Source organism: Haliotis rubra, unplaced genomic scaffold (assembly GCF_003918875.1).
Source record: "Haliotis rubra isolate DU_JTF1 unplaced genomic scaffold, ASM391887v1 Scf307, whole genome shotgun sequence".
Taxonomy (NCBI): domain Eukaryota; kingdom Metazoa; phylum Mollusca; class Gastropoda; order Lepetellida; family Haliotidae; genus Haliotis; species Haliotis rubra.
In genome coordinates, this window is record NW_025766977.1 from 357,570 (window position 1) to 384,191 (window position 26,622).

A 26,622-nucleotide genomic window follows, 5' to 3' on the forward strand; every position below is an offset into this window, starting at 1 on the left:
CTCGTCACGCTGGAGACCCGGGTTCGATTCCCCACATGGTTACAATGCGTGAAGCCCATTTCTGATGCCCCCGCGTGATAATGCTGGAATATTGCTGAAAGCGGCGTAAAACTAAACTCACTCACTCACTTCCATATCATCCACACAAGTCAGTTTTGTAGATCATAAGAAACAAGATGTTTTTAAACTGGTCTAATACTTTGACATGACATTTGACATCGCTACACAGCCTCACATGACCGTGTATACAATAGTTGAAATACAGAAAACATTTATGACTATTTATACAAAACGAATCTATTCCACCCAGCAATAACTGTCGACCGTTTCATGAATCCTTCTAAACAAATAATACCAATATTGTCTACCAACACAGACCAGCTTTCACTTCTTTGGACACAACATGATTACTTGTATAATACATTCGGCAGATATTGTACGCTTGACTTCCGACTATGTTAAGCCTCACACAAGTGCGACCGCTTTACACCGCCGAACTACAAGCCGAGCTTGTCACTGAAATAACTACAGCGTGCTATTTGTAACATGTCAGTTGGAAGGTCGGCGAGAAAGGCTGACTGAGGCCAGCTGATTTCTTCAATGAATGTCGGTGTTCATGGGAGAGGAAATAGCTATCGAAGTGTCATTGACAAGGATGTTACTGGACGCTGTAACAACAGCTGTCAGTGCCGAGACTGACGTGTGTAGATATTGACATCGTTCTCTCACACGAGAGTGAAATATACAAGCGGTAGTGCTGGAGCACTCTGCTGAAGGATTTATCACTGTTCTGTGAGTAGATGTTTTCTTTCCTATGCTGTACGTTGTGTATAGGTTTTCATGCTGCACGGGGGGTGGACGATTACAAAATATATTGTAGAGCTGAAAAGGGTTCTTAAATAATGGTGGTGAGCGTAGAGGCAGAGAGGTTTAGGGGGGTATAAACACAATCAACGACTGTTACACACACCTGGTAAAAGGACAGACACAGCGTTCCACGTGAGGTGTGTGAGAAGGGGTTCATATTTCACATACCTCCTCTCCCCCCTCACCCTGGGTCATGACCGCCGTATTAAATTTAACTTACTTCCAAATCAAGTCAGTCTTAATTTAGTTCGGATACTGTTGACATAGGTGTGAGATATTTCCGTCACTGGGTTCCGTCTCTGACATAATCTACAGCAAATATCACAGCCTATTTATAACTGTAGTTATTTACAATGCACTTAATGTGACGACCTTGAAAACCCGGGCTGTCAATCAAACTCGATAGTGAAGGAAAAGTTGTGGTTATTCAAACACACTCATGCACAGCACTGATATTAACCTGCCTCGTGTACGTTGACGTCAACGCTATATTATGACACTGGGGACATAACTACGTTCAAAAACGGGATGAGTCATGTTATGAGCTTGAATTTTAATGCAAGCAAACTTGAAACAAAATTACATGCATCGGATCTTAATATTTTGCTGAATCCCTAAGCACTCCTAATTTCCCCAAGCACATCCCTAAGCACTCCTAATTTCCCCAAGCACAGCATTGATATTACCTGCCTCGGTGTACCCGGATGTCAATGCTGTATTACACAGGAGCATATATCTCCTCAAAGACGGTATGAGTCATGTTGTGAGCCTGACTTTTAATGCAAATCAAACTTGAAAATTTTAATGCATCAGATCTTAATATTTTGTTAAGTCCATAACACACCTTATTGGGTTGTGGCGATTGTCATTTGGCGTTATCAGTGCGATCTATGACATGTTTGTCTGTGGATCTCGTCACCTGTATTCCGATCGGATATACTCGTCATGCACGCAAAGACACGGACACGCTTGTCTGAACACGTGATTTAGTTTGAAAATTGAATATCGCTCCCTCGTACACTGAATGTGCGGACGTCGTATTATGAGCGAAATATTCTCAAGCACAACGTTAAACCCAATTTCACCTGAATGTACGGTGGGATAGTCTAATGCGTCACACTGAAGGCCCGGGTTCGATTTCCCACATGGGTACAATGTGTGTAGCCCATTTCCAGTGTGCCCGTGATATTGCTGGAATATTGCTAAAAGTGGCGTAAAACTATACTCACATACTCTGGGAGACAGATAATTCACCTGTACAGTGTTGGATTACGGTATCTAGTATGTTAATTATCCCATTGTCCATCACATTACTTAACATTATTTATAGCCTAAATCGATTCATACTCACTAACTCACTCACTCATTCAAACTCTCACTGCAATAATCGTCCAAAACCTACGATATGGAATACAGTAAACTATGGTTATGACGAACTCAAGTTTCAGTTCGTTATACCCATAGTACGTTGTACACATTTCGACCCAAATATACCACAAGTGGGCAGTGCGAGAAATTCGTTGTACCCATCAGATCGGTATATGCGTGTTCAATATATATCAATTTACTGTATATACGTTTGTGGGGCGGTGGGGTAGCCTAATGGTTAAAGCGTTGGCTCGTCACGCCGAAGACCCGGGTTCAAATCCGCACATGGGCACAATGTGTGAAGCCCATTTCTGGTGTCCCCCCGCCGTGATGTTGCTGGAATATTGCTAATTGCGGCGTAAAACTAAACTCAGTCAGTCAGTCAGTATATACGTTTGTTATAGGCGTTGCTGTTGTGGTGTCTTTACTACATGTCTACGAGGGGCGGTGGGGTAGCCTAGTGGTTAAAGCGTTCGCTCGTCTCGCCGAAGGCCCGGGTTCGATTCCCCACATGGGTACAATGTGTGAAGCCCATTTCTGGTGTCCCCCGCCATGATATTGCTGGAATATTGCTAAAAGCGGCGTGAAACCCAACTCACACACACATGTCTACGAATAACAAACTACGGTTATTACGAGTGAGTGAGTGAGTGAGTGAGTGAGTGAGTGGGTTTTACGCCGCACTCAGCAATATTCCAGCTATATGGCGACGGTCTGTAAATACTCGAGTCTGGACCAGATAATCCAGTGATCAACAGCATGAGCATCGATATGTGCAATTGAGATGCGATGACATGTGTCAACCAAGTCAGCGAGCCTGACCACCCGATCCCGTTAGTCGCCTCTTACGACAAGTATGGGTTGCTGAAGACCAATTCTAACCTGGATCTTCACGGGTCCGGTTATTACGAACTCAAAGGAACAACTATTTATTTCGCTATAACCGTAGTTTGTTATACGCATGAATATACAGCAAGTGGCAGGGACAAAGCTTTAAATCCGTTAGTTCGCTATATGCATGTTCGATATAACCGTAGTTTACTGAATGGTAGTTGATATGCGTTAAAACTTTAACTTGGAAATACCGTTGTGTATTCTCTAAACTGTTCGTTGTTTGTCCATCTTCAATTAACACACGTTCCTTGGACACGACAGAAAAACGTTATGATGGGTTCGAATCCCAGTCGGCCTCGTTTATGTTCCTTGGTTTGTCTGTACCACACTGTGTTCGTGACTTTCACCAAAGTGGAAGACCAGCATCACTTCCAGCCTTCCTCCCTCATCAGCTGACAAACTTGAATGCTGTTAAGTGAGTGAGTATTGTTTTACGCCACCTTTAGAAATATTCCAGCAACATCACAACAGGGTACACCAGAAATGGGCTTCATACAGTGTAACCATGTGGGGAATCGAACCTGGGTCTCCGGCGTGACAAGCAAACGCTTTAACCATTAGGCTAGCCGACCGCTCCTGAATGTTAAGACGACTTTAAACACAACTTACTCCCTCACTCACTCACTAACTAAATAAATACATTTTTATTATCCAGCAAGTAAACAAAAACGAACTTTCAAACCAGTGCAACCTTAGTGCTGAAATGTTGTTTAATATGTTCTATTTAACATAAGGTTTACAACTGGCAGTGAAAAAATATTTTCAATATTATTTTAAACTGCAATGTGCATTACTTTGAATGTCATGGTAATATACATCAGTTGAAAGGAAATATGGTGTTCTCATTTAACAATATTTTTATCAATCTCCAGTGAATAAAAATGTTTGTTAAATATTCTTGCAAACTGCAATGTACATGACTTTGAATGTCATTGTAATATACATCAGTTGAAAGGGAAGATACAGCCCAATAAAACTAAATTAAAAATATTTTAAAACACATATTGTATACAAACCTTCGAATACAAACTTTAACGCAGATTATTAAATAATACACACAGTGTTGTATACACAGACATGTAAACACCACGTGCAGATTTCAATAACACGGTGACGGTATTACGTCATCACGATATTCCGGCATCTTAAGTTACTCAGTGAAATGAAGGCCTCACTAGAACAGCCCCGGAGTAGGATGTGTTGACGGATGAAGCTGAAGATACCACAAGAGAGGTCATAATATACGTCACTAGCACACTATGTCGACATCAGGAAATGTCACGTTTCCCGTACTCAGAGACCAGGTTACTCTGCTGACCACACTTCCTACTAAATACAAGATTTTACATGGCGTTGAAAAAAATATTTAGGCTCTCAATTTTCTTAAACGATGTTAAATGGGACATTTTCAAGATTTGGGGTTTTGTTTGCGTGTGGATGGCGTTGAAAAATATATGTAGGCCATCAAATTGTTTTTTGAAAACGTTAAATGGGACATTGTCTAGATGTTTTTCTGCTTGCGGATAGCGTTGAAAAATTGTTTTTGAAAACGTTGTTGAATGGGATATTTTCTACATTTGCTTATGCTGCGTGCGGTTACTTTAAAGATAGTTGCTTTAATGTATTTAAATTTAAATTTCTGCCAACATTTTATTTGGAATGACAACTTTCTCAGTTTTACTAATATATGTCTTAAAATACTTCTTTTATGATAGACCCGTGACGGTCAAGGTTAGAATTGATCTTCAGTAACCCATGCTTATCGTAAGAGGCGACTAACGGTATCGGATGGTCAGGCTCTCTGACTGGGTTGACACATGTCACCGGTTCCCAATTGCGCAGATCGATGCTCATGCTGTTGATCCCTGGATTGTCTGGTCCAGACTCGATTATTTACTGACCGCCGCCATATAGCTGGAATATTGCTGAGTGCGGCGTAAAACTAAACTCACTCACTCACTCTTTTATGATAATTTTATATCTGTATTTTGAGTACAGTGGTTTGTTTGCCTTTGAAATGATATCCGTGATTTACTGATGTTATTGACGGTGTGATCGATCTTCTGATGTTTTCATTTGTACTGGGGCTAGGATGTCCCAATACGTGTGTCAGTCACTTATGATCTTGAGTTCGAATCCCAGATTTGACCCACTTATGTTTCTTGCGTATATTTACACATATGTCTCGATAAAGATCAGTTTAACTTTAGGCGTGATTCACCTGTTTCCCATTGGTACTTGGGGTGGCCTAGTGATATACGTGTCGTTTCATCATGCCGAAGACCCGAGTTCTATTCCCTATATTAAATATATTACGCTATTAAATAAGCCACGGTCTTAGACTTGAACCAGTTAGACATTTCCCTCCCTCATTTGGCTTATGATCGAACAGGAATACATTTCACATTTCAGACAAGCTTAAACCCAACTCACTCACTCACCCCATATAGTAGACTTACGTTTAGTCTATGCAAATCTATGAGTTTGATAGAAACAAATACTAGTAATTCGATTTAAACTGAAAAGGGTCATTTTAGATCACTGACGTTTGTATATATGTGTAAACTTGGTTACGTCGCTATATTGCTGAAACAGTGTAGATATGACGATAAATTTTAACTCACTCACTCACTCACTCACGCTTAGGCTTTGCAGAAAGGTCTGGGTGGAAGGGAAAATAATCTGGTTCAGGGTGGAGACAGGCTACCCATATAGGTATACTGTGTGAACCCTTTTTTCTTAAAGCTCCCTGGCGTGTTATTGTTAAAAGATTGCTGTAATATTGCATAAATCTTCGTCAAACCTTACTCCCTCTTATACAGAGGCCTAGCGGATCAATTGTAAGTGTTGGACTGCAATTTAATCTGTTCCGCGTGACTGATTGCTCACAATTCTTGGATTAAATTCTATCAACACAATAGTATATTCATGTCTTATTTCATGAACGTGTCCGGAATATGGCTGTAGCAAGTATGACTCAATCAGACAATCGGTATGTCCTCGTGTAACGCCTGTTTTGCATGGCCTCGATGCCATGGTGTTCAGACCGCCGTGATATAGATGTAATGTTGATGACTGGCTGCCAATACAATCAGGTCAAGTGTATATAAGTGATCAGTTCTTATTGACCCACTGACACAGATTAACGTCAAATATATACTGAACAAAACAATTCGGGATCATGCATATTTTTTAGGATATTTTTCAACATTTGTGAGACATGTCTCTTCTCTTGGAAGAAATGCTTTCTAAACTTAAAAACATTTAAGAAGGGAAGTATAATCATGCAGGTCGTTTTCTTTTTTTCATCCACAATAGCTTTATTACAATTCTGAGACTGTTTCATCATAATTAATTCCTCTCATTAACTCATTTTTCTCCTAATTACCAGTGATAAGTAATCAATGTACAAATTACCTTTAATAAGCGGTAATGACTGGATCTCCGCCTCCGAGACGTGAAACGTGATACTACTTTGTGCACGTGGTCAGATGTTGAAAGAACTGTCTGAATGGTACGGCACTGTCTGTGACGTTCTGACATTTAGTCGAAAGATCAGCACATCGAATCTCCGTTCATTTCAATTGCCGACATCAACCATTTACGTCAATCAATTGCGCTGGTTGTTCTGGTGCTATGCGACTGCGCCGACCATCTAGCTCTTAAAAGGATGTGAGAATGAGTTTGATTTACTGCTATTGTTCAGTGTATATATGTAAGGATTGTTGTTGTGGTATACCTCATAAATACATTGATATAAAGCTTCCAGACAGGTTTATGGCCGTCATATATATCATGACGTAAAGTTGGGGTGAGCTGAGGTGAAGTGGGTTTAACGTCTTCGTAAGTATTAGTGTGATTGTATAGCCGTATCTATACGTATGTTTGTGCGTGTGTTTGTTCTGTGTGCGCGTGTGTGTCGAGTATGTGCTTGTGTGCGTGCGTATGTATGTGCGTGTTTGTGCGTGTGTTTGTGAGCGAATGTATGCGTATTTGTTGCTGTGTGAGTGTGTACGTTTGTATGTATGGTGTGCCTGTTTGTGTGTGTATGTCGTGCGTGCGTGCGCCCGTTTTGTGTGTTTGCTTTTTTGGTTTTTTTGTGAGTTGTGTGTACTAATCTGGACAAATGCTGGATAAATAAGTGCTAAAATACCTTCTACTCAGACACAGTATACTGACTCCACTTTTTGTTTTATCTCATAATGATTTATTAACATTAAAAGCACTATATTTCAACGTCTCTTGGTATGACGCAAGTTCGGCTTGAACTGCCGACCGTCCCTCCACTGCCAGACACGTTGTCCATTAGACCATGTCGACAGTCGTATTTTCCAGGCATACATTGACAGCAATTGATCTCAACTGAGGAACCACACTTCACAGATGATGACATTCTTGTGTGGAGTGGAGAACTCAGGGGTTTCATGTAATAACGTGACAATATGTACGTGGGTATTGAAAACGTGAGTTGCATTTTGTGTGTGGTCGTCTTTATATCGTAATATTTAATTTGGTTTACAATCGCCGATGAAAAGTTATTAACTCAGACTGGATTGGGAAGTGGACCCAATAACTTGCAATGACTTGTATGTACAGAGTTAAGTTGGTACACATTTAAGTTGTACACATTTAAGTTGGTACACATTTTAGATGGTACACATTTAAGATGGTACACATTTAAGATGGTACACATTTCAGTTGGTACACATTTTAGATGGTACACATTTAAGTTGTACACATTTAAGATGGTACACATTTAAGATGGTACACATTTAAGATGGTACACATTTAAGATAGTACACATTTAAGTTGGAGCACATTTAAGTTGTACACATTTAAGATAGTACACATTTAAGTTGGTACACATTTAAGTTGTACACATTTAAGGGTCGGTGACTGAAATACAGCTCAAGATGTCGTTAAACCACACTCACTCACTCACGTCACACTCATCTACCAAATCTCTTATTTCGCTTATCTCTCGATGTTCATGCTGTTGATCACTGGATTGTCTGATCCCGACTCGATTATTTAAAGACCGCCGCCATACAGCTGTAATATTGCTGAGCGGCGTAAAACTCAACTCACTCACTCACACCAAATCCACTCATTTACTCACTCTCAAACACTCACTCACTCTTCCTCATAGAATCACGTCACGAAACCTAGCTATTCCAAACAGTTCTACCATGTAACTATAGAGTCGTGCATGTTAATAGCATATTACCTTACATACTGTAACAGTTACATTAGGGTTGAGCCTTATCGACGGTTGACTGACAGCTGTGCCTTCGAGATCAAGTTAACGCGTGGGGCTCAATAGCGTAGACATCGTTCGGGAGCAGTCTAATACTGCCCAAGGCAAGCGGGTTAGTGTGTTTATTGCATACTAAAACCATCGTCGTGATCTGGTTCGGGTACACGTAAACACCAATGAAGCACCGGGGCCATTAATGTTCAAAGTAATGGCTGAAATCTCGTCCAAACGAGATTTATCGCCCCCTGGGTTAAATGAAGCGTGAAAGGTCAGAGGTTATCATACCGACATGCTGAAGGTCGAGGTTAGGTGTACCCGTGTATGTTAACAGGTAAATGTAATTTATTGGAATAGTTTTGCTGGCTGTTACGTCATTACTATAAATAATTCTCACAACTATTCATAACGTCGAGTCGAAGAATAACTTTCTTGTCAAAATAAAGGTATAAATCATTTCGTGAATTGTTATGATTCTCATATATAGACGAAATTTATGGGGTATGCTTGCTGACAGCGCTAAAGATATGCTCACGAGATCCAAAGCGCTACACAAGGCGTAACGGTAGCCTTGTGGTTAAAGTGTTCGCTCGTCACGCAGAAGACCACTTTCGAGTCTCCATATGTATGAAACCAGTATATTGTGTACACAGCGTGACGTCCATTAGTTCAAGGCCATTCGGGTATATAATGTTATCGAACATGCGAAGAAGGGATTACCCTAACGCTAATACTGTTACGGAGGTTCAATAAATACCAGTTGAGATTAACTGTTTGATTGCATTGAGTAGTATAATGAGTAATAGTTGGTAATAGTTGTGGCAGAGATTGTAGTTTGTTGCGTGTTTGTTGTTTAACGTCTCACACAGCAGTGTTCCAGCTATGTGACGGCGGTCTGTAAATAATCAAGTCTACAGGTGACAATCCCGGCATCGTGAGCATCAACGTACGCAATTGGTATACAGTGACGTGCACCGACCTAGTCAGCGAGTCCCGACTCCGCTGCTGTAGATTTTCACGGGTAAAAGTAGTAGTAGTAGTAGTAGTAAGAGGAGGACGAGTAGTAGTAGTAGTCGTGGTAGCTGTCGCGGTAGTGGTGGTAGTAGTAGTAGTAGTAAGAGGAGGACGAGTAGTAGTAATATAAGTGGTAACTGTCGCAGTAGTGGTAGTAGTAGTAGCAGTAGTAGCAGTAGTAGTAGTAGTTGTAGCTGTCGCAGTAGTGGTAGTAGTAGTAGTAGCAGTAGTAGTAGTAGTAGCTGTCGTAGTAGTGGTAGTAGTAGTAGCTGTCGTAGTAGTAGAAGTAGCAGTAGTAGTAGCTGTCGTAGTAGTGGTGGTAGTAGTAGTAGAAGTAGTAGTAGGGGAGGACGAGAAGTAGTAGTAGTAGTGGTAGCTGTCGCAGTAGTGGTAGTAGTAGTAGCAGTAGTAGTAGTAGTAGTAGTAGCAGTAGTAGTAGTAGTGGTAGTAGTAATAGAAGTAGTAGTAGGGGAGGACGAGAAGTAGTAGTAGTAGTGGTAGCTGTCGCAGTAGTGGTAGTAGTAGTAGCAGTAGTAGTAGTAGTAGTAGTAGTGGTAGTAGTAGTAGTAGTAAGGGGAGGACGAGTAGTAGTAGTAGTGGTGGTAGCTGTCGAAGTAGTGGTAGTAGTAGTAGTAGTAGTAGCAGTAGTAGTAGTAGTAGTAGTAGTAGTAGTAGCAGTAGCAGTAGTAGTAAGGGGAGGACGAGTAGAAGTGGTAGCTGTCGCAGTAGTAGTAGTGGTAGTAGTAAGTTGCAGGAGGTGTAGTGGTATGGCGGCAGTAGTGGTAGTAGTAGTAGTAGTAGCAGTAGCAGTAGCAGTAGTAGTAGTAGTAGTAGTAGTAGCAGTAGTAGCAGCAGCAACAACAACAGCAGCAGCCGCGGCCTCAATAGTGGTATGAGAAGCTGCAGTGGTAGTGGTATCGTGGTGGTATTGCGTCTAGTTGTACCCGTGGTATACTAACGCTTAGTCCCTAAATATATTTAACTTTTATAGTAACAAATAAACCCATTTAAATTGAAATGAAGCCCCAGTGAGTTGGGAGATTCTACCTGGGGAAATCTAGACTTGCTTCATTGAGGGCTTTAGCATTGCAGGGTGGGGTGGGCGGAAGGGAAATAATGTGGTTCGGGGTCTGTGAGACAGACTATACCCATGGCGGCATTGTTTGTGACAGTAGCTGTGCTGTCATCATCATTGTCATGGCATTATGTCATGGCATATGAACAGTCGTTGACACCTGTGGTTTCAAGATATGAATAATAGCGACACAGCTCTCCCCAGTATCATAAGAAATAGCCCATTGTAGGATTCTAACTATATCATAACCACTAGTTTATGAATCAAACAAAATGGTGATGACACCAGGTGTTCATGAAATTGCAAACTCAGCATAAATCTTACAGCTGAACACCAAATTAGCTCCTCGTGACTGGAAATCTTGGTCGGTCGGTACATACAGTCTGAAAACAACTAGAAACAAGACCCGCACTTTGTTTGTGGTAAAGCTTCAATCAGTCAGGTTTTTTGTCAGTGACTGATCATGTAATTCTGTACTAGTCAAGCAACTTCTCCAAACCCTACAAAGAAAGGCATTTACGATGAATGAGTTTGGTTCTTAGGACCATGGTAATGAATACAAACATTATCACAACCAACATCTTCAGGTGAACCTCGCACAAGCGATATACAAGCAGTTAAGACACAGATGGCGTCGATAACGTTGAGGTGTCGGTGATAAATAAGCGTCGTGTCAGTTAACCCTTCAATACACTCCCTCCCTCAGGGAACGTACCTTTTCACTTGACGTAAACAGAACTGGCGAGTTGAGTGACCGGTCGGCACTGTTTATTGTTAGGGTAAACGTTTTACGGGACTACAATGGTTAACGTTGGCGTATCCGGAGGTATCGTTGACCTTGACATTCCTTAACAATGTGGCCTGAGTAGGTATTTCAGATTGCCGCGGTGATTGGTTTGTTTGTAGCTGGTACTTATAAACTCTACTTACGATGCGGATAGAGTCTTGGCACCGTCGATTGGTACATGTTATTAATGCACACTGGCATTCTGGTTTCTTCTATAGATATACCGATACATTGGAGCCAAGGCATCGAATTTCAAAACGTCAATACCAGAGAAAAATCGTTCTCGAATATCTGCAGAAATAAATTCCATTGGCAAAATAGTGATTAAAAGGTGCGTTTGCGTCATTGAAAATCGATGGTGAGGTCAGGTGTTCGCGAAACGTGGTGGCAAGTCAACGGTAGCGCTCACTTATCATACATTTGTCATTAAAGATGTGCATATCACTGGGTAGGGAGGCGTGGTAACTCCATTTAGAAGTGATACGGTAATGTAGCGTCATGCTTTAGCATCATTGGAAATTCCTCCGATCGCAATTGTCTGCTATTGGCTTCCAGGAATGACCTTGCAATTTGCTGAACGGGCTGTCCGAGTCAGTCACTGCAACGTAAAGTATCCCGATATGGTAATGTTGGGTATTTTGTTGTGTACAGTCCAGGGGATAGAGGAGAATCCGATTTCATAATCATTGTATGAATGTTGATACAAGCCAAACACCGTTTTGTCGAACTTTGATAATACAAATGATAGGGAAACGTACACGGCACTGTACACCACACAGGTCATACTGTAAACGTACACGGCACTGTACACCACAGCAAACAGGTCATACTGTAAACGTACACGGCACTGTACACAACACCACACAGGTCATACTCTAAACGTACCCGGCACTGTACACCACACCACACAGGTCATACTCTAAACGTACCCGGCACTGCACACCACACCACACAGGTCATACTCTAAACGTACACGGCACTGTACACCACACCACACAGGTCATACTCTAAACGTACACGGCACTGTACACCACACCACACAGGCCATACTCTAAACGTACCCGGCACTGTACACCACACCACACAGGTCATACTCTAAACGTACACGGCACTGTACACCACACCACACAGGTCATACTCTAAACGTACACGGCACTGTACACCACACCACACAGGCCATACTCTAAACGTACACGGCACTGTACACCACACCACACAGGTCATACTCTAAACGTACACGGCACTGTACACCACACCACACAGGCCATACTCTAAACGTACCCGGCACCGTACACCACACCACACAGGTCATACTCTAAACGTACACGGCACTGTACACCACACCACACAGGTCATACTCTAAACGTACACGGCACTGTACACCACACCACACAGGTCATACTCTAAACGCATACAAAAATGGATGAACAATTGTAAGTGATTATTAAACAGATGGGACTTTAGGTCAGATTTAAAGGTAGTCAAGGAAGGAGTGCATCTGGGGTGATGGGGAAGACTGACTGACTGACTGAGTTTGGTTTTACGCCGCTTTTAGCAATATTCCAGCAACATCACGGCGGGGGACACCAGAAATAGGCTTCACACATTTTACCCATGTGGGGATTCGAACCCGGGTCTTCGGCGTGACGAGCCAACGCTTTAACCAATGGGCTACCCCACCGCCCCTGATGGGGAAGAGAGTTACATAGCACGGCAGCAGAGTGTTCGAAGTGGCACCAAATGTCTTCAACGTGTAGAGAGGCACAGAAAGCTTGAATTTATATTAAGCTGAACGAAGGTTTCTGGAAGGTTGATACACAGTAGTAAGAGTATGAAGATATTAAGGAGAGTGGATACTGATTTGGTAGGCAAGACATAAGACTTGATGTGTCGTATTTACAGTTGTCTCGAAGTCTAAGCTTGGTCCGTTTGTGTTTGTTTCTTCTTTCATCATTTCTGGTTGTCTCGAACCTTGGAGCATTTGTGTAGGTCCCTTTACATTCGACACAACCGTACTCTGAATCATTATCTGAAAGCAACAAATTCTTCCACAAACATTCTCTCTGATAAAAAGAGACTATCATATGAGTATATTGGGGTCAGGATTTCACCATGCCTTTCAAAGAGCAAGGGCTTCCGGTCTTCTCTGGGAGAGCTCTCACATTGTGAAACCAGACATAAACCAAACACGCCATTGAGTCAACTGGTGACCCATTTCATAAATATTCATGATATTGACGAATCGATCCAAGAGGTATTGACACCGCTGACACTGATATTCTCATAACTTTTGATAAACTGTCCAAGATTTCACAAAACTCTCCAATATCGCGAGACGAAGTAATCAGTGCTATAATAATCCGAAATGTGGGAAATCGCCCGATGGTTTCGTAATTGATGAATTTGATTGAATATGCCTCTCTGTACAGTTATATTCAATGGATCGTCTGATGCCCCTTCCCGGAGCCTTGGTCAATTGTATCCCCGTGAGGATCCGGGTTAGAATTGGTCTTCAGTAACCCATGCTTGTCGTAAGAGGCGACTAACGGGATCGGGTGATCAGGCTCGCTGACTTGTTTGACACGTCATCGCATCCCAATTGTGCAAATCGATGCTCATGCTGTTGATCACTGGATTGTCTGGTCCAGACTCTATTATTTACAGACTGCCGCTATATAGCTGGAATATTGCTGAGTGCGGCGTAAAAGAACAAAGAAACAAACTTGTAATAATTGTTCCATTACACACACTCATGGCGATATAATTTGAGTTTATGAGCAAGTTGTATATACATCAACCCTCAACAGAAAATTACAATACTGGTGTTATGTGTTTTGTATCAGAGAAGAATCGCGTGTTAGACATTCGAGAGTTTACGTTGATATATACATTTATATTGCAGTCTGTTATTGAAATAGCAGGGGCGGTGGGGTAGCCAAGTGGTTAAAGCGTTCGCTCGTCACGCCGAAGGCCCGGGTTCGAATCCCCACATGGGTACATTGTGTGAAGCTTGTGTCCCCCGCCGTGATATTGCTGGAATATTGCTAAAAGCGGCGTAAAACCAAATTCACTCACTCACTCACTCACTATTGAAATATCATGATTATCGCTTTCTTGGTGTCAAACTGTTTACGCTGTAGATCGATATCGATCGATATCCATCAAGTAAGAAAACTCGTGTTCATTACTGTTTAAAATGTATTTCTGTGTCTTAATCCAGTTACCCAAAAGATGTTGTAGGATGATTTTACAGGAATGTAATAAAAGCAACACAGTTTTCTTCCTTAGCTTTGGCTTCGGATATGCATGTATGTGGGAACAGCAATATATTCGCTGTTTGAGCTCGTGTCCTAATTGGGCGGTGGTGTGGCCCAGTGGTTAAAGCGTTCGCTCGTCACGCCGAAGACCTGGGTTCGATGCCCCACATGGGTACAATGTATGAAACCCATTTCTGGTGTCCTCCGTCGTGATATCGCTGAAACTCGAACACACTCACTGATCCTAATACTATTGCACGTCAGTTGTACAATAAACTACGTTACTGTGTTAACACGCTTATAACGAACTGACAGATATCTCGAACTGTAGTTTTTCCCCTGGTCATATGTTGTATGCCTATGAATAGGATTTGAATAGCCTGCTACCCAAACATCAATATATTCCATGTTTATTGTTTCTGTTGGAAACGCAGCTGTTCCTTGATTGTGTGTCTGTCAAAACATGTAAAGTGGCCTTGGCATAATGTCGATATTTTTCACATTAATTGCAAATTGAAACTGGTAGATATGTTCAAAAACACAAAGTGGTCGATTGTGTGAATGTTGTAAAAATGGATCTTTCGGTTTACCCTAAATTAAAAACAGCGACGTGCAAAATATACATACAAAAAGCATTGATCTTTCCTGACAAAAAGAGTAATGTTTTTCCCATACATGTCAAAGGCAGCGATTCGTGTAGAAAACGATCTAGCCATGTAATTCCGTCGTGCTTTGCTACTACGTCAATTAGTTCGAAGGAAATACTACCATAGACCTTCTGTCTTGTCATTAGTTTTCTATAAATAACGTAACTTAATGAAATGTAAAAAATGTGTCGTTCGCCTAAATTGGCCGAAAATCCTCCGTTCAGAGTTGCGTCCCTTGGAAGAATAAGCCTGTGAGATTTGAGATCGAATCCACACTGCTCGTGGGTTTCAGAAAAATACTTAACTTCTACATCTAATTCACTTTCTTAGTTACTTGAATATTACACTGAAACCAGTGATGAGGCCACAATAGTAGGGAGGGTGAGTGGTTCAGTTGACGGAGGCACCTAAATGCGTTGTACAGAGTTGCGTCCCTTGGTTTCGCAAGCACCCATGATCTAATCTCGGTTCACCTTGAATATATCTTGGTCTGACAGCAAAATAACCGTGCGTGTTGGTTTCGATGAAGGGATAAACGTCTAAGACCTGTATGACTTCGGGATTTCCTCCCAAATTAAGCAGACACGCCGTGATGTAACTGAAATACTGTTCACAGCGAAGTTACGCCCATCATTTAATTATTTATATGAGATGAATGAGTGAGTGAGTGAGTTGGGTTTTACGCCGCTTTTAGCAATATTCCAGCAATATCACGGCGGGGGACACCAGAAATGGGCTTCACACATTGTGCCCATGTGGGGATTCGAACCCGGGTCGTCAGCGTGACAAGCCGACGCTTTAACCATTAGGCTACCCCACCGCCCCGATATGAGATGATGCTCAAAGGGATGATAATGAGCCTGCATGTCCAACAATGATTGTGACATGTGATACTAATTATTTAGGATGAAGCTCAACAAGTGATGAGCAGGCATTGCCCAGGGGTGTTTGCAACCATATTGGAGGAATATATATGACTTCATCAGTTGCGATGTCAGTACTATATGTCAACAGTGATCCTTTGATTGAGCCTTCATCTTACAATCGTGACCTCTCACTCTCCTTACACTGGTTTAATCATTCTGATCCGACTCACACAGTCGCATGCGTGGATTTAACATATATACTGCCAAACAAAGGTATTAAAAATTGGATTTGACCATGTTTTACCACAGTTAATTATCTAAAGGTATACGGTTGAAACAGCCCCGAAACACTGTAAACTGAGGTCCTAAAGACAGTTATGATATTATTATCATATACATCATCATCATTTACTCTTTGTATCAGTTTAAGCTTCGATCAAATATGGATGTATACTTTTTTTTGCTCGTCAGTATGTTCTGTTTGGCAGTCTTGTGTGGGAAAGCTTTCATTTAACAATTCATTTTGCTTGTCTGGAGTTTTCTTTGATGATGATGCTGAATATTTACGGCAAGACTTGATTGTATTGAATTAGGTTTAATTAAATACACATATTCCGTAGTCGCGGCGGAGTATTAACGTGGATTCATGGAGATTATGGGATGCAGTGTGTACATCTAGCGCGTGTGTGTACCCTGACTGCAATGGAAATATAATATATGTGAGCACCACGTGTGTAAATTGAACCACTACACGGTATAAGCATCATCCTAAACATAACAGATGATGCCTGGGCTAAATTTATGATACATTTGATATTATTTGCACTGAGATCAAAGGAACCGCTGATTACTTGACAAACAGGTGGTAGTATTTACGTCATGATGTACGTCATCGCGTGAACCACTATGTCGACATGATAGACGGTTATTTGTTCTTACAGAGTTGAAACTGTAGGCCATTATTGACGATTTGCTGCTTAACCATGACTAATTGAAGGACACGTATTGATTTTAGATGTCTGACGAATACATAATTATCCTGTGATAACTGAACTAAACTGTATTACAATCAGCAGCGAAATTAGGAGTGGAGACGTGTTTAGTAAACAACATTATGTACATGAAAACAATGTTATAATGTTTTAGCATCATAGGCGAACCGTCGAATTAACGACTGCGATTTGTATAATACAATTCATGAAATATTCTTCCCAGGTTTGAATTTATTCTTAACTATTTTACATAACTTAGTTTTCATTCACTTGCCTTCTCATTAATCTTTTCACTCACTCACTCACCCTCTCACTCATTCACCCTTTCATTCTTCCTCTCACTACTTATGCACTCGCTCACTCACACACTCACTCATCCTCTAACTCACCCAAGGGCTCTGGGGCAGCCCAGTGGTTAAAGAGTTCTCACGTCACGTCGAAGACCCGGGTTCGATTCCCAACGTGGGTACAATGTGTGAAGCCCATTTCTGGTGTTCCCCGCCGTGATATTGGTGGAATATTGCTAAAAGCAGCGTAAAACCAAACTCACTCTAACTCACTCACCCTCTGACTCAGGATTCAACTGAGTATTCTCACTTCCGGGTTGTCAATTTCACCTATGTACATTCCTCACCATTGCATCTAATCAAAGCAAAGATCCGCGAAATGGTCTACTAGTCTGTCTGCGGCATTTACCAATATTGAGATAGGACATCACACTAATTACATGGTCTTAGCTTCTCCCAAGTGTCGTGTCTGATTTACAGCCCGTTTGTGATAAATAACATCAGCTGCGTCTTCGACTCGATCCAAGAGGATCCATTCGTCTAAATGACCAGAACCAGTAATAAAGACTGTCTGTCCACACAGTCCATTGCTTAATGCTATGGATCCATGGTCAAAGCAGCCTATCGCTGATACTTCATCGACGTATTCCCTCTTTGAACTGACAGAAGCTTTGTAATGAGGAATTTGGCTCAGCCGTCCTATCGTTTTCGTGTCTGACTATAGGACAAGCCGGTCTAGGTGCTCGAGGAAAACCCTCTCAGAAAAACAATATGTCAGAGCACCAGAGGGATTTTGGTCAGTGGCATTCATTGGTTAGATACTTAACGAATAAGATGAAAATGGTATCCCCTCTGAGGAGACAATTGACAATCTGGCTGCGAGACATTTGGGGTATTTACGTCAGATGAATTCAGCGACTGTTCCTTGCTTTCAAATCATGGTTTATAATGGTGTGATTAGATATTTTAACAGTCTTGACCAATGTGGTAATTCTGAATGTTTTGTTTTAGCAATGCGCAGTAGTAATTACTGGCATACTGTTCTAGTGAATAATAACGCGTGTCAGATGCACCATATTAGAAGAAATTAGTCACCTGAGTATGCGACTGTGTCTGTGAACAGTTTAGGCCACAGGGGTTCGAATCACTGTTCGGACAATAATTTTTAAAAATAAAAATCTAGACTTTGGGATCGAGTATTGTTTATTCAAATTTGAACGAGATCGGTGAAGAAATGAATTTTTAACAAAATCATTTTATGTAATGAGTGCAGCGGTAGAATTTTCTTTAAAATTGATTTTTCACCGATCTCGTTACAATTTGAAATATAGGTTAATCATAAACGTATAAAAACAATATACGATTGCAAAAGTGTGGATTTGTATTTTTTTAAATAATTGTCCAAACAGTGATTCGAACCCCAGTGGTTTAGGCCCTCTGCAGTCATATCAAGTTATGCTCAGCTATAGTATATTTAACTGATGTATACCCTTAAGGATTTGAACCTTATTTTCCGGCGTGACAAGCAAACACTTTTACCAGTACACCAATACATCGCCTAACATTTTAGATCGTACTCATGTCCAAATTCACTCAGTGTCACACTACGGCCCGTTAAAAAATAGTATTTTTCTCGTAAGTGTATACCAAACTGACTGAGTAGGGAGGTTGGGTTTTTTTATTTCTACAGTTAACAAATCCTTAATACGTGTTTTATGATGAGATAAATAGATGTAATTATGCCGGAACTACTTTCAGTATGCTTCAATGACAGCATATGGTTTTCAGAAAAAGATTATGAAGGTCAGTGTTAAAATAACAAATTGAATACACATCTTCAACGTTATCAGTTCATGACATTAGATAAACATATTATTTGAAAAGAAGCGACAAATGTCCTAAATACGAGGAATATTAACCTGTTTCTTAAAGACTCGAAGAATCATTGCACGAGACCGTGGTGATATCTGCTAGAATCCCGAGCTAATTTGACGTGCAACAATAGCTCGTTTGTTTCTATGTTGCCTAACGCCGCATTAAGCAATATTAACACTAAATTTCGGCAGTTTGTAAATAATCGAGTCTGGCCCTGACAGTCGAGTGAAAGACTTCATGGAATTGAACCATGCAATCGGGACGGCTTAACCAAATCACTGTGTGTGACCACCAGTGATTTAATTTCTTATGACAAGTTGCGATTTCTAGGGACCGATACTTTATACCCGAATCCCCTCTGTGTTCATGGGCGGCTAGTCCAAAAACCAATTAGAATCGGAACAGGCACGGTAAGGAAACCGTGGAATTATCTTTACACGCCTAATGCACTTTCCTCGCGATTCCTCTTGCTTTTAATGACCTCTGTAGTTATAATGGTTCTCTGTGGCTAATGAGTCAACTTCCAAAGACGTCACTTGTCTTACCCTCTGGCCATCCAGTCTGGACAAGGGTCAGTTTGTTGCTAATTGAACCACGCGGTCAACACTCTGAAGATCGCCCTCACATCAGACTGAACAAAAATAACTTCTGTATTTACTTTGGTCCGTGCCGGCTAATCAAAATATGACACCATTTTACACACTTGTGGAAAAATCATAGTTAAGCCAGATTAGTCTGGATAATCTCGTTCCTACTTAAATCTAACGGATTAAAGTATGATAAGAAGACGGCAATGTGATGCGGATTATGTATCGTGCGGCTGTATTATTGTGGTCTTGCGAGCGAAAGGTATTTATGATTTGGAACTTTCACTGATGTTATGTTTTTACATTAAGTTTTGTTTTAACTTAACGAATTCCATGTTCAATTAAACGTCGTGATTCTAGACGCCGATGGATTTGCTAACGTTACTTTAGCCTGTTCAAACTATACTCATGCCAATAATGGTTGTCACCCCCTGCAATTTTTTTAATTGGAGAGGGGGTGTGGGGTGGGTGTGTGAGGTGTGTGAGGGGTTGGGGTTGGGAGGGGGGTGACAACCATTATTGGCATGAGTATATTTATGAACAGCTTTAATACTGTTTCTAACGGTAAATCTTAGCATATTTAAAGGACATTCGACTGTGCGATAACATGCAGATTAAGTTTTGAATGTCATTTTTACTGTGATACATTTTAGTGATCTTCGTCATCACGTTTATTCTATGTTCTTTATGGAAAAACAGCATTTACTCACTCACTCGCCAGACTCTGTTAATCCAGACACGTCACCTAGTTAACTCGAGGACTTTTTTCATCGTTCGAGACAATCGGAGCATGGATGTGGAATCGTAACGACCAGATTCTACAGGGACCATAAAATCATGTAGCATTAAAAGAGATTTCAAGTTCAAGTTCGAGGTTCCACTTTAAGCTGGCCTTTCCATTATTCAAACTACAAGACCGAAATGCTCTTACACGTTAAACTATGAAACGCGGAAGAGTTGTTGACCCCGGCGTGGTACAGAAATAAGGTCAAAGGAGTGAAGAGTCCCATTAGCGTTTCCTCGCAAATCATTCACTTAATGTGGTTATTAACGTGAAATTGCTTCTTTGGTGAAGAAATGTGGAAACACGTCCGCAGATCCTTCGTGATCGTTTTATATAATGTAGAGACTATCGCCATCCAGACAATATCAACACATGGCCTGAGAGGCACGGAGGGACCTACCTCACTCACTTGCAATGGTCAAGGGGGACGGGGAGGGGCAGTTTGGATGTCATCTCACACATTCATATTTGCCTTGGGATGCCGATCTTGTCATACATACAGAGACACGTACAAGAAACATGTTTTGCAATGCCAAGATTGTCAACAGTGGAACGAGAACGGGCGTTGGGCATGTTGCAGGTTGGCACATCAAGCAGGATTATTGCCAGACGATTTGGTTGCCATCATTCCACCATCATAAGACTTGCCAACAGGTACCAACAAACAGGAACCACCAGGGACCGCCAACGTCCTGTCCAGGCACGTGTTGCCACCCCTCGCCAAGATCGAGACATATTGTTCGGCGCCATATTCGGGATCGTACGTTGCCGGCTGCCAGAACCGCCAACGCTGTCCAAGGCTGACGCGGTTTGATCAGTGCTTCCACCGTCCGACGTCGTCTCCGTGCGGCAGGATTACAGTGTCGACGCCCTTATGTTGGACCCATCCTGATTGATAGACATCGCCGTGAACGCCGACGATGGGCTGAACAGCATCGTTTGTGGTTTTTACGACGTTGGCATGGTGTTGTGTTCTCCGACGAGTCACGTTTTCACTTGCGAAATGCTGACGGGCGTCTACGGGTATGGCGTCGACGGGGAGAACGTTACCATCAGGACTGTGTTGTGCAAACAGATCAGTGGGGTGGAGGCAGCATTATGGCGTAGGGAGGGATCAGTTATCATCACAAAACCGCTCTGGTAGTTTGTCGTGGCTGAGTGAATGCCCTTTGCTACCGTGACACCATTCTGCAGAACAACGTCGTTCCCTTCTTTAACCAACATCAAGATCTGCACACATTCCAACAGGACAATGCTCGAGCGCACACTGCACGTGTTGCAACACAGTTTCTGGCAAACAACAACATTCCTCTACTTCCATGGCCTACATTGTCACCAGATTTGTCTCCCATTGAACAGTTGTGGGATTACATCGGCCAACGCCTCTCACGTCGCCCACAGATCAACAACCTTGGGGAACTTGAGAATGCCTTGCAACAAGAGTGGAATGCATTGCCTCAAAACATTATTCAGAGACTTATCAGTTCAATGAGGAGACGTTGCACAGCTTGTGTTGCTGCTAACGGTGGTCATACACGTTACTGACGTTCCAATTTGACTCCATCTTTCTTTCATGGTCAGCTGAATTAAAACTTCACTGTTTTGCTGGATTGGTTCTTGTTTATTTTCTGTACCAATCACTGGACTACAAAAGTATGTAAAATTTACACCGATTGCTCATGTATGCTCTTGGAAATCCAAACTAATACAGGTGGTGCGTTTTCAATGATGTTCAGTATATTAAGTAGATACATATTCTCCCCGCAATTTAACACTCCATAGAGCGCCGTAATGTAAGTATAGACGCTGACTCATCATCCTGGGCTCTGTAACAAGGATACGCTTAGCCAAGTGACAGTATGTTGAGAACAACGAACTAAATTGCTGCACTGACAAGAAAACATATGGGTTGTGTAAAGGAGGGCGACGTCATTTATTTCACAGACAGTGGTAGCTTAAAAACGAGACCATTTCCCTCGCTTGTAAAATTCTCCTGAACGTTATAGCATCAGCGATTTTCGTTATTCCATTTGTGTAATTGTTACCGCTACTTTACCTTTTACGTAATGTGGAATCTGCCTCGGTGAATAATAGAGACTGGTAAATTATCTGGCGTTGACCTTTTGTAGATATAAATATGTAAATATGATTATTTGCTATTATAGCGAAACCCCATTTATCCGAACAGAATTGTTCTCACTAAAACGTCCGGATTAAAAGATTTCCGGTTTTTTTTGTAACAGTTACCAATGTCATATTAGATACGCATTCCGGTAGTTCGGATAGTTGAGTTTACGTATTAAACGAGGGCCGAGACGCACAATACAACGAGTAAGACAATGCCCTGTCATGTCCAAGGCTTCGTCATTAATTCACGAAAAAATTATTAAATGAGGAATAAGTGAAATAATTGACCGAGGTTTACTTCGCGACAACAGTAAGTTCGAAACAAGAATTAAGAAGATCCGGTTAGAACTGGTCTTCAGCAACCCATGCTTGTCGTAAGAGGCGACTTACGTGATCCGTTGGTCAGTTTCGCTGAATTGGTTGACACATATCATCGTATTCCAGTTGCGTAGATCGATGCTCATGCTGTTGATCACTAGATTGTCCGGTCCAGACTCGATTATTTACAGCACCGCCACCATATAGCTGGAATATTGCTGAGTGTGGCGTAAAACTAAACTCACTCACTCACTGCTCCGTCTAAGCGACCCAGCTGCTGTACCACTGATGATGGATGGCAAATTTCCGGGATGACGGTGCAATGCGCTCCTCTCGGAGTTTTAAGATGTTATCAGGACTACCTTCAACACGCACGCCTTGTTTGCACGCGCCTAGAGAACCCTTCGTTGACTGCACCTATAGACTTCAGTCAGGAATCTGGAGAGTCTCTAAATTACCTTTTTTCTAGAAATTTGTGCAACCGTTTCCTTGTAGTGTGTCACTTGGGTATTTCTCTAACAGTAAATTTACTTTTCAAGACTTCTTCAGGTGCCTACGTGAGGGAACCTCATTAACGTTTTGTTATTTACTGTGCTTAAATTGGGAGAGCAGTTCCACTCTGTCTATGCAGGAGAAACAGCAAAGACTGACTGACTGAGTTTAGTTTTACGCCGCTTTTAGCAATATTCCAGCAACATCACGGCGGGGGACACCTGGAATGGACTTCACACATTGCACCCATGTGGGGATTCGAACCCGGGTCTTTGGCGTGACGAGCCAACGCTTTAACCACTAGGCTACCCCACCGCCCCCCGAGAAACAGCAAAGTAGAGGATGTGCTAACAGTCACCGTAAATGACAGGTGGCATGTGCGTGCGCGTGTGTAAATGCCGGTTGTATTGTGCTCGCTACTAAGTTACCATGCAAACATAAGGATTGATACCCCGATCCGATGAGTTTTATCCCCAATACGCTGAATGCCAGACAAGGCAACAACAAGTGTCATGTTTTAACGTATCTTTGCCCGGGCTAGAACCACCGACCTTTCGCTCTCCGGACAGACCCTCTTTCCACTAGACCAATCAGCACAGGTTGAACCTGAAGACATACGTGACCGAAAATCACGTGGCACTATGTGACAAATGGGACAGTTCCCTCAAGCAATAATAATGTATTCATACGCGGTTTTGTAATTTACTGCACTGAGTGAAAATATCTCTTAAACATTAGTGGAAACCTGATAAGTAAAATTTCAAGGGACTCGCCAAAATTGTTTACTTATCGGGTATTTCACTTATCCAAACTTATAAAAACCTGCAAATGACAACCATATGCATGTATATGTATGCATATGTAACAATGAACAACTTATCAGGGCTGGCCTCCAGTTGTCAGTGTATTGTCAACTGCATGACGCCAGCGAGCTGTAAGTAGGATGTTTGTTTGACTGGAGACTGACACGACTGCCCCTCATGTCGGATTATGTGGTGATCGCTAATTTAGTTATCCAGTCTCTTTTGTTAAGTAATTTACTTCCAGGGACCGTGAGAAGACGTTTAGTTAAGCGGTATTGTTTACTTATCCGAGTTTAGTTAACCAGACTCTAATAGTGATAATTAATGAAGAAAGTTGCCGGGACCAAAGAAAAGTGTTTACTTATCAGGTCTGTTTAGTTAAGCAGTCTTTACTTTTGCGGTTTCCACTGTATTTTCATGAGATTAATAGCATCGTCTGTCTCCACATTCAGAACATTCAGATCGACACAAACTTGAATAATATTTGTATTTTTTACAGACATATTATATTTATTATAAGGAAATGCAAGTAGGACATGCTTTATATTGCCAAACACAAAGTTACACTAACTCGCCTCGCTTTGAAAAAAAACGGTTTCAATTTAGCTACAAGAAATAAAAGAGAAGGAACAGGCATAGCGAGATATATTTATAGGTACAAGACATGCGCACATGTTTTACAATAAAAAAAATAAGTTCAGTGATGGATTGATCCATCACAGGGGGGCATACAGGTACGATTCCTGGAAGGGCCTACGCTAACTGAGAAATGACTGTTTAGAGATAGTCATCGAGTTATACTAACAGGTTGGAAGATCTAAAGTACCACGTGGTCTAAATACATCACAATCTTACTGCACACGGGAACAAAGAAACATACTCTTATAAGGTAGCTCATGAAAGAAAGAATTAAAAGTTAAATGTTGAATAGAGGTGGGCTTTTCTTTTTTTTTCTTGAACTTTTTTTCTTTTTTCTTGTTGGTTAATAAAAGCGAAAAAACACATTCCACATTCATCCAATATCACTGCTGAAATCATATCATCACGAACACGTTTGCAATAGTTCCGGCCACTTACCGTTTATTTTAGTCAAAATGCGTATAATTACTGTTTCAACGAACTATACTTAGAGGACCAATCGAGTTCGTGTTTGACGTAGTTTAGTGTATACAATTCCGTCTATATTCTGACAATGTGTTTATGAATCAGTGCCCAAAAGGAATCGATGATACTAGATCCTCTTCGGAAATGTGTGCGTATCCTGCTCCACCGTTGCAAAACCTACTGTCAAACCTTAGGGCCACTAGAACCCGTGATCATCCGAGTTAGAACTAAACTTCAACAACCCATACTTGTCGTAAGGTGAGGCGAGGTGAAATTGGATTTAACGTCGTGCTTGAGAATATTTCACTCATATGACGACGTGCATGCGTGTGTATGTGTATGTGCGGCTGCTTGTACTAGCCCAGACTGAAGCTGGTTTTATAGTGCTAGCCCACTGAGATACCATGCCGCAGTGAAGCATGAATACCCCACTCAGACACATTATACTGACTCCGAGCCGACCAGTCCTTGTTGTACCCATTAATGCCGAGCGCCAGGCAGGGACCAACAAGTACCATATTTTAACGTCTTTTGGTATGACGCGGTCGGGGATCGAAACCGCGACCTTCCGCTCTCCGGGCGGACGCTCTAACCACTACACCACGGAGGCGGTTGCTTGTCGTAAGAGGCTAACGGGATCGGGTGGTCAGGCTCGCTGACGTGGTTGTCACATGTCATCGGTTCCCAATTGCGTAGATCGGTGCTCATGCTGTTGGTCACTGGATTGTCTAGTCCACACTCGATTATTTACTGACCGCAGTCATGAATCTTCAATGTTGTTGAGTGCGGCGGTAACAACAAATGCAACAAATATGACTCATCCTCAAACTGCATTTGTTTGCTTATTTGAGTTCAAGATGTATATCATTCTACCCGATAGTAATAGCTTTCAAAACTGTAAGTCACCAATACGTACAAATAGAGACAAAATTGATACACGATCGAGGCGCGTAGTCTTTCTTTAAGATCAAGAAAAAACTGAGATGACAGTAGATTGCGTAGATCGGTGCTCATGATCACTGGATTGTCTGGTCAAGACTCGATTATTTACAGACCGCCCTTATGAAGCTGGAATACTGAAGAGTGAGGCGTTAAACAACAAGCCCAACAAGGTACATGTGTTTGTTTGTTTGTGTTCATGATGTAGATCAGTCAATGATAGCTTTCAAAAATTTAACTTACCAATACGTACAAGTGACAAAATAGATACATCGAGGCGCGTAG

General features: G+C 41.7%; 1 protein-coding gene across 2 annotated transcripts in view; it reads left to right on the top strand.

The window, feature by feature from the left end:
• Nucleotides 1–489: 489 nt before the first annotated feature.
• The window catches only part of LOC124282921, a 130,637-nt gene continuing 104,504 nt past the window's right edge, over nt 490–26,622 (top strand). For both annotated transcript variants that reach the window (XM_046718969.1, XM_046718970.1), the window contains exon 1: nt 490–792. The gene's annotated coding sequence lies outside the window, so the exon portion shown is untranslated. The remainder of the gene's footprint in view (nt 793–26,622) is intronic.